Source organism: Cryptomeria japonica, chromosome 8, assembly GCF_030272615.1.
Source record: "Cryptomeria japonica chromosome 8, Sugi_1.0, whole genome shotgun sequence".
NCBI classification, from domain to species: domain Eukaryota; kingdom Viridiplantae; phylum Streptophyta; class Pinopsida; order Cupressales; family Cupressaceae; genus Cryptomeria; species Cryptomeria japonica.
The window spans coordinates 3,991,057-3,999,191 of record NC_081412.1 but is presented as its reverse complement, the minus strand read 5'-3'; positions in this window follow the sequence as shown (position 1 = coordinate 3,999,191).

The window sequence follows — 8,135 nt, the reverse complement described above, 5'->3', positions numbered from 1 at the left end:
GTAAAATAACTCTCCCTAGCTTTGATGGATTTGGAAAATTTTTAGGATGTTCATGGGTCCAAAAGCTATACACTTACCTATCACTAAGTCCAATGATAGAGGATATCGCTATCAATTTTGTGGTGCTGCACTTGACGGTAACAACCCATGAATGGTGGCACCATGGTCTTATCACCCAAGGCCATAAATACATAACTACTTATGATGAGTTTACACAAAAGCTTATCAACAAATTTGATCAAAAGCATGCGCAATGGTACTTCAAAGAATTAACTCAACTAAAGCAACGAGGGTCAGTAGAAGAGTTTGCCACCAACTTTCAAAAGTTGGCCGTTATGGTACCAAAAATCTCTCAAGAAAGACCCACTTACCTCTTTATGGAGGGATTAAAAGAATCAATCCACAACATAGTAAGTGCCATGGATCCCACAAACTTAGAGGAAGCAATCCTAAAGGCAATGAAATTTGATACTCACCCATCCAAAGATAAGTCCAAAAACTTTACGTCAAACACACTCCCAAAAATTCCCATAAAGAAGATAGGGATGAGGAGGAATCTCAAAAGGGAAAACCGTGTTACCATTGTAAAGAGACATGGGAGCATGGACATGAGTGCAAAAAAGAAAGCATAAAAAAGAAATGTGAGGATCTAAGGAAGAGGAACATGAGCTTAAGTTGTAAAGAACCATGAGAACATGTGCACATATGTGGGAAAGGAAGCCAAATCCATAACTTGGAAGTGATACCCAATATAGAAACAAAGGGAAGCCCAATCAAGAGAACAAGGCATGAAGAAGGAGAGCTTAAAACCCTACAATCAAAACAAGAAAGGACTAAGAATTGGAGCTTTGCGGAAGAACATGGGCACATATGTGGGAAAAGAAGCCAAATACATAACTTGGAAGTGACACCCAATATAGAAACAAAGGGAAGCCCAATCAAGAGAACACGACATGAAGAAAGAGAGCTTAAAATCCTACAATCAAAACAAGAAGGGACTAAGAATTGGAGCTTTGCGGAAGAACATGTGCACATATGTGGGAAAGGAATCCAAATCCATAACTTGGAAGTGACACCCAATATAGAAACAAAGGGAAGCCCAATCAAGAGAACAAGGCATGAAGGAGAGCTTAAAACCCTACAATCAAAACAAGAAGGGACTAAGAATTGGAGCTTTGCAGAATGTATCCTTTCCTTGAGAGGATTTTGTTCCACTTGGACGACGTGTCACTTGAAACTAATCACCATCAAAAAATGTGTAATGTTTCTCCTTGTTCTTCTCACTTGGGGAGCAAGGATTTCACTCCTTTCCCTTTTCTTTATTATCATTATTTCCTTTAGGGGCTGCATTTTTCATATGTGATTATCATTTATTACAATGGTATGCTTTTATGATTAATCTCCCTTAGGGAATATATGATATTTTTTTTTTCCTTTCGAAGATTACCACTTCTTGAGACATGTATTTTACATTTACTAATGTCCTTTCTTGCATGTGTTCATGTAAGTTCATTGCACATTTTCTTATGTTTAATCTCTCTCTAGTAGATTGTGTAATCTCTTATCATTGTCCCTTAGCTTCGGGGACAATGATCCTTCTCTCTCTTTCTCTAGGGATCCACTTTTCCCTATTGTGTGGATGGTGTGAGCTTTATTAATTGATGTCATTCCTTGTGCACAATTGTTGGTTATTGGCTCAAAGGATTCTCTCTTATACAAGAGGTGATAGTCCTTGACTACAACCTCTTTTACACTTGGTAATGTACGTCTATGATAAATTTACCCATCTCTCTGGGGCTAAAAGTTATTCATCCCTCATCAATAATCCCTTTCACCTCGAAATAGGAGGAAGGATTGCATTCTTGTTCTTTCCTTTTTTGTTCTAGAAGATGCTATATTTGTCTAAGACAACTCCTCTTGGGAGTAGATCTCTTTTGAACAAAGATCTCTCCTCCTCCTAGGATCACCTTTACACTTACAGCAAGATATCTCTTGTCAACTATCTTATCCTTACTTGAAGAGTATTCCCTCTCTTGCTTGGATTTATGACATTGTTGCATAGCGGGTATCTTCTTTGTGATGAAGGTAGGTATCCTTGTTCTTATTTCTGTAAGATATCAACATAACCTATGTTGACATCTTAAGGGGGGGTCACCCGCACTACTCCTTTGTACTATACTTCTCTCATGCATTGTACAACGAGACATTCTTGGAACCAAAGGTAAACCTCTTAGAGAAAGATGTTGTCACTTTTCTTGTAAAGTGGGAGATTCTTGGAACTAGAGGGAAACCTCTTAGAGCAAGATGTCGTCACTTTTTGTACATTGGGGCATTCTCAAAACCAGAGCATGGTCTCTTAGAGAGAGATGTCTTCACTTCCTCTTTTCTTGTACAGTGGGACATTCTTAGAACCAGAGGGAAACCTCTTAGAGAAAGATGTCATCACTTTTGGTACAGTGGGTCATTCTCGGAACTAGAGCACAATCTCTTAGAGCAAGATGATGCCAGTTTTTTTTTTATGTAGGGTGATTATTCTCAGAACTTAAGCACGGTCTCATAGAGCGAGATATTACACCTTTCTTAACACTTGTACTATATATTCTATACAGGTTGTAGCGTACTCGAGCATAGACTCCTATGAGGCGCTTTGAACCTCACTTGCACACATTCAGATGAGGTTGAGTGGAACTAACGATGTTCTCACTCTCTCTCTTTACATAGATCACCTAGACAGGCTCTAGGGGCGAGATTTTCCATGTCCTTCTCTCCATGGATCACCTAGTTTTAGGGGAGAGATGTCCATGGTTTCTTTCTTCTTCACTTTTCTTCTCATGGATCACCAAAGTGTGTATTCATGTTCTTTCTCTTCTTCCTCTCATAAACTCATAGTTTTACTGTTGATAGTTCATGGATGATGTCAACTTTTCTCTTTTATATGATCACTCAAGTTTATGTAATAGCATTGGTCTTTGTGTCATGATTAGTTGTTGAGACATCTGAACTTGAGATCTCTTCGGCTAGTTAGTTTTTCATCTTATTTCTTATTCTTGTCGTGTGTCTTTTTGCGCTTTGTCTTTGTTTTTGTGTGTCTTGTGCCTTTTTGTTTTGTGTGCTCTTGCATATGTTGGCATGAGTTGAGACCCTAAGATTGGGGGCTTTTTTATCCTCAATATTAGTGATGTCTTATACTCCTTGTGGTTTTTCTCCGCATCTCTCATTTTCATCTCTCTCTTTCTTCTACTTTACCAGCAGTGGTGATGTAAGCCATACTCCCGCTAAAGTGGGGGCTAAATATAGTATCATAAAATTGCGACCCATACAATTTTAACCACATTTTGGGTCCTCACCTTGGTGACGGCATCTTCTTACCTTACCAAGACCTATTTCTGCATTTCCAACCCTTCACTCTTTCTCCTTCATGACCTATGTCTACTCTAGACCCTGTTCGGGCCCCAAAGTAGGGCAGGACAAGAGTGTGGCACCCTATGTCAGGTCTGCCCGATCTCCTATGCACAATTTTTCTTCGGGGTTTGAAATTCCTCTTTGTTGGTCTTCGATGGTTGAAAATTATTCCTTGAGGCATGTATAAAAAGGAATTCAATACCCTCATTCATGGACGGATGGACAATGGAGAGATAGATAAGGAGCATAAGGAGAAGATACACGATTCCAAGGTCATCATCAAGTATTTAAGCATTCAAGTCTTCTCCATTCATCCATTGGAGAAACATTACAACATTAATTGGCAAGCATGTATGTGTCTTAGGGTTTATTCATGTTACATGCCATTTCACACAACATTTGTGGTTACAGTCAAGAAGCAAATCAATCAATATCAACAAGTTGCATATCTACAAGGTATACATTTCTATTGTTTACATTCAAGCATTTGCAATTATTTTCTTTCAAGGTTGATTCCTCAACCAAGGTTTGACTGAGGCAAACCTCTATCCACAACCATTCTCCCTCTCTTTTATGTGTGTAGGTTGTAGGTGTGTAGTTGTAATTGCGGGTTTGGGCTTCATTTACAGAGACGGAAGAACACTTTTTGTTTTGCGGATTTTGTGGCGGACCATGTACATTCCCGCCACGGTCCCGATGAATTTTCTTTAAATTTGCAGAGCATATCCATATCAGTCTAATTAGCTCAGATCCGAAGTTACAACACAATCTCGAGCTGGTAGCTCCTCATTTCACTCATTTCCTCTCTTTCCCACATAGTCAACAAGTCAACTTTATCATTTACAAAAGAGGGTAAATCACACTTCAACCGCTTGCAATCCACTCAGAATTCACATCCTTGTTTCCCTTAGATTTGGATCTAGCGGATTCAAGGCCTACTCTTTTGAATGTAAAGTTCCTCCCAAGTGAAAATCATCCTAGTGGCTTCCTTTCTCTCTCCTAGGTGGGGAGTCACTAGGATCCAATTTTCCACTTTACAAGTTTCATTTGGTGAATTTGAACTACATTTTGGTTTCATTTCACAGGTCAAATTTGAATGAAGACCAACTTGGGTGTGGGTTCTTGGGAGTTACAATCCATGACATTATTAATTTTTCCTAAGAAAGTGAAAATTCAAATTCTAGGTGTCCATTTGGTGTTGAGATTATTTATCCAATTTAAGACCTATCTAGGTAGAGTTGAAAGGTAAAGTGGACTCTTGTTTTGGCATGTTGTGGGAAATTTCCATTATTAAATGCATTTTATAATGAGATTTTGGAAGGATTTTTTCATGTTTTGGCATAGCATATGGGAGTTAAAAAAAATTGGAGTTATGGAAACTCTTATGGAGTTGATTTAGCATTTTTAAATAGTCATTTTTCTCCAAGATGTGGAGCTTTTTTCAGGTTATGGGCATAGCTATTTGGGAGGAGGTAAAAAATATCACGTTTGTTGGTTATGGTGAAGGATTTGTACTAGAAAGAGGTTGTATTCATTCCATTGTTGAAGATAGATTTGTTGATTGTTGAGGGTTTGCAGGTTGGAGGAGCAAGATCTTACCAAAAGGAAGACCATTCCAAGGAGAAAAACTCTATAATTCATTATTGTTGATATTTTTTGTTGTATATCAACTCTTATTTCTATTTTTGTTGTATTCATTGTTGAAATAATAAAGATTCCATAATGAAGTTGTGCATACTTCAAAGCCAAGCAACAAGCCTTCAACAAGAGAATGTTACAACAAGAGCTTGCATGACCATGAGATTGAATTGATATGAAAATGATCCAATTGATATGATACAATGTATAAATGATCTTTTCTTATATATGTAAGAGCATGAGGTAGGAGTACACAAGATGTGTGCATGTGTCTTAATCCTATGTGATGTGCAAAATATATTGTTACAAACATTAAATGCATGATGCATATAATAGATGTCACCTATGATAACAAACATGGTCCTATGAATAATATTAAATGGCAAGTTACATAAAGTAACTTTATGATAACTAACTTATGCCAACTAAGCATAAATAAGCTCATCGTGTAAAAGACATTTAATGACAACTAATTGTCATGTATGCCTAAGTAAACTTAATGTGTGAATAGGTTCCAACGAAGAACTACTTAGGACAAAACCATATTCACAACAACATCCTCGCCTTAAATGCAACTTAGAAAGTGAAATTATTATGCAAATGATGCAAGACGAATATGAAAATTCAATATATGGGTCCGTACAAGTAGACAATGTTAGGTACCCATGCAGAACTAATCTCTCACAAATGGAGAAAACCCTATGGGACGAAAATCCTCTCCAAAAAAGAGATATGCATATCATGTACAAGTGAAATATGAAGTAATGTATGAAGGTCTCAACATCAATATCCCCCCAAGAACTATATCCATCATGAGAATCCAACCAATAGCCCCCCCATAAGAGAGAAATAGAGAATATGCAATCCCCCCATAATGAATAATTATCTGCAAGAATGGTAAGTGTTTGAAGAGAAAACAAGATCCAATGTTTGCAAACCACTTGTCTCCCCTTAGGAAGAAAAAAAACCATGTAGAGATGCAGGTATGCTTCCCATTCAGGATATGCTATGAAAGATAGAAGCATGAAGAATGAAGATGATGTCTCTAAAAAATTCTCATCTATCTCATTGTCTAAGTGATATTATGATGCCACAATCCAATCAAGTACATACCCAAGCAAATAAGAAAGTGACAAACTGGAACTATGTGAAAATTGATGTAGAAAAAACTCCAAAGATAAATATGATGCATGACAACATGAGTGCAATATTTGTCATCAAAGAAGAGAGATAACCCCTCAAATATATCCTCCAAATCTAAAGTATAATAATGACAAACTAAATCTAAGATACCATATAGGAATCCATCCTGCACCCACAAATCTGAAATATTAAATATGTCCTCCAATTTTGATAGACAATGATGGCCCAATTGACTAGGAATGATGGAAGTCTCAAATGAATCTGGATAAGAAGTCAATAGAATTGAAGGTGGATCAAATATCTCTAAAGAAGAATCAAGAACCTATGAAGCAATTATAAACTCATCGGTAAGTCTCAAAATACTCCAAAGTATCAAAATCCCTAAGAGAGTATCACAATCATAGATTATCCTCACTGAAGGGTGAAAAGGCACATTGCAATCTAACATAGGATCATCTAGGAATGGATAAATATCAAGTTCTCCATATAACTCCCAAAGCTTAGTCAAAAGAGCATGAGGGCACTCAAAATAAATAGTAGACTCCAAAATGTCATCATCTACATGCATTGCAGCAACTCCTAAGATATTACCCCTTTTGCAATTCCAAGCAAATTTATTACTAGGAGTACCAAGTAGGGGAACAATCAAGTGTGGCAACAAATGAAGCCTTCGAAGATGAGTGATGATTTCAACACAACATGGACATCATTGCATGTGAAGCAATATATATGATGTACCACAAAATCTACAACATCATTCACATGCACAAATCACTATTCCTATCATACCACATCTATAACTTCATTGCATATCATCAAAAAGTATTCTACAAACAAAATCTTCCTACAAAGAGACTCTATCTAGGTGAATATCACCCAAGTCCCAACAAATATATTTTTAGTATTATTTTGCTTTCATGTTGAATTTATTGTCATATTCTTGTATTATTCTTCGATAGATTTACTATTGCAAAATATTTATTATTTTTAATAAAGACTTTACCTCACAAAATAAGACCACTGATGTTTAGTTTGTTTATATTTTGCTAAATAATCATTCCTTAGGTAGAACATACCATAACAATTAACATTAGTTTATAATTGTTCTAGGCCTTACTAAAAACCTTCTTTGTGTACTTCAAATTTGTTATTAAATCATTGATAGAATCTTTGAGATAGTAATGATCTTAAAGAGCAAGTGTTTCTCTTCATCCTTCTATTGCCCTCCAACCTCTTATTGTTTGTTTTATTTAGTCAAACAAGTTAATTGATATGGTCATGTAGACCATAGAACATGATATGAAATGCTTGAATGATTCTCACAATCCACCAATAGCATTGACTAGTATGTAAATTTTATATGCTTGGGCCCTACATAAAGGTGGGCTTCCCCGACCTCCATCAAGAAATAATGTTATGAGTTGCAAATACCACCAATAATACATTATAGAAACATTGAAAGAATAACTCAAAGATTACATAAACAATTACACTAACAATCCACTATGCATAAATTTTTGGATATTCTAAAAAGTCTAAACTTCACAAAAACTAAACAAATATTTAATAAGACCATCATTTATTCTTTAGGGATAGGAAGACAATCTAAACTATATTTTCTTTGTATATGCACAGCCTCAACATTGTTACTTAAAAATGACCTGTAAACTTTTAGTTTGGATGTTGTTGCTCATACAAACACCTCTAGATCTGAAACGAACTATTTTTTCCACAATCCATGATAGCTTCTAGGTAATGCTTATGGTTTTGATTGTGTGTAATTTTTTCATCAAAACCATAAGCATTACCCAGAACCTCTAGATCTCTAATTTTAAACTCTTAAGACACCATCAATCCTAATAAATTCAAGGAATGTTTTTGTTGGCTTGATGATGATTGTAATGAATGACTTCATATGTTGTCATTGATGGAACATGTATACACACACATAT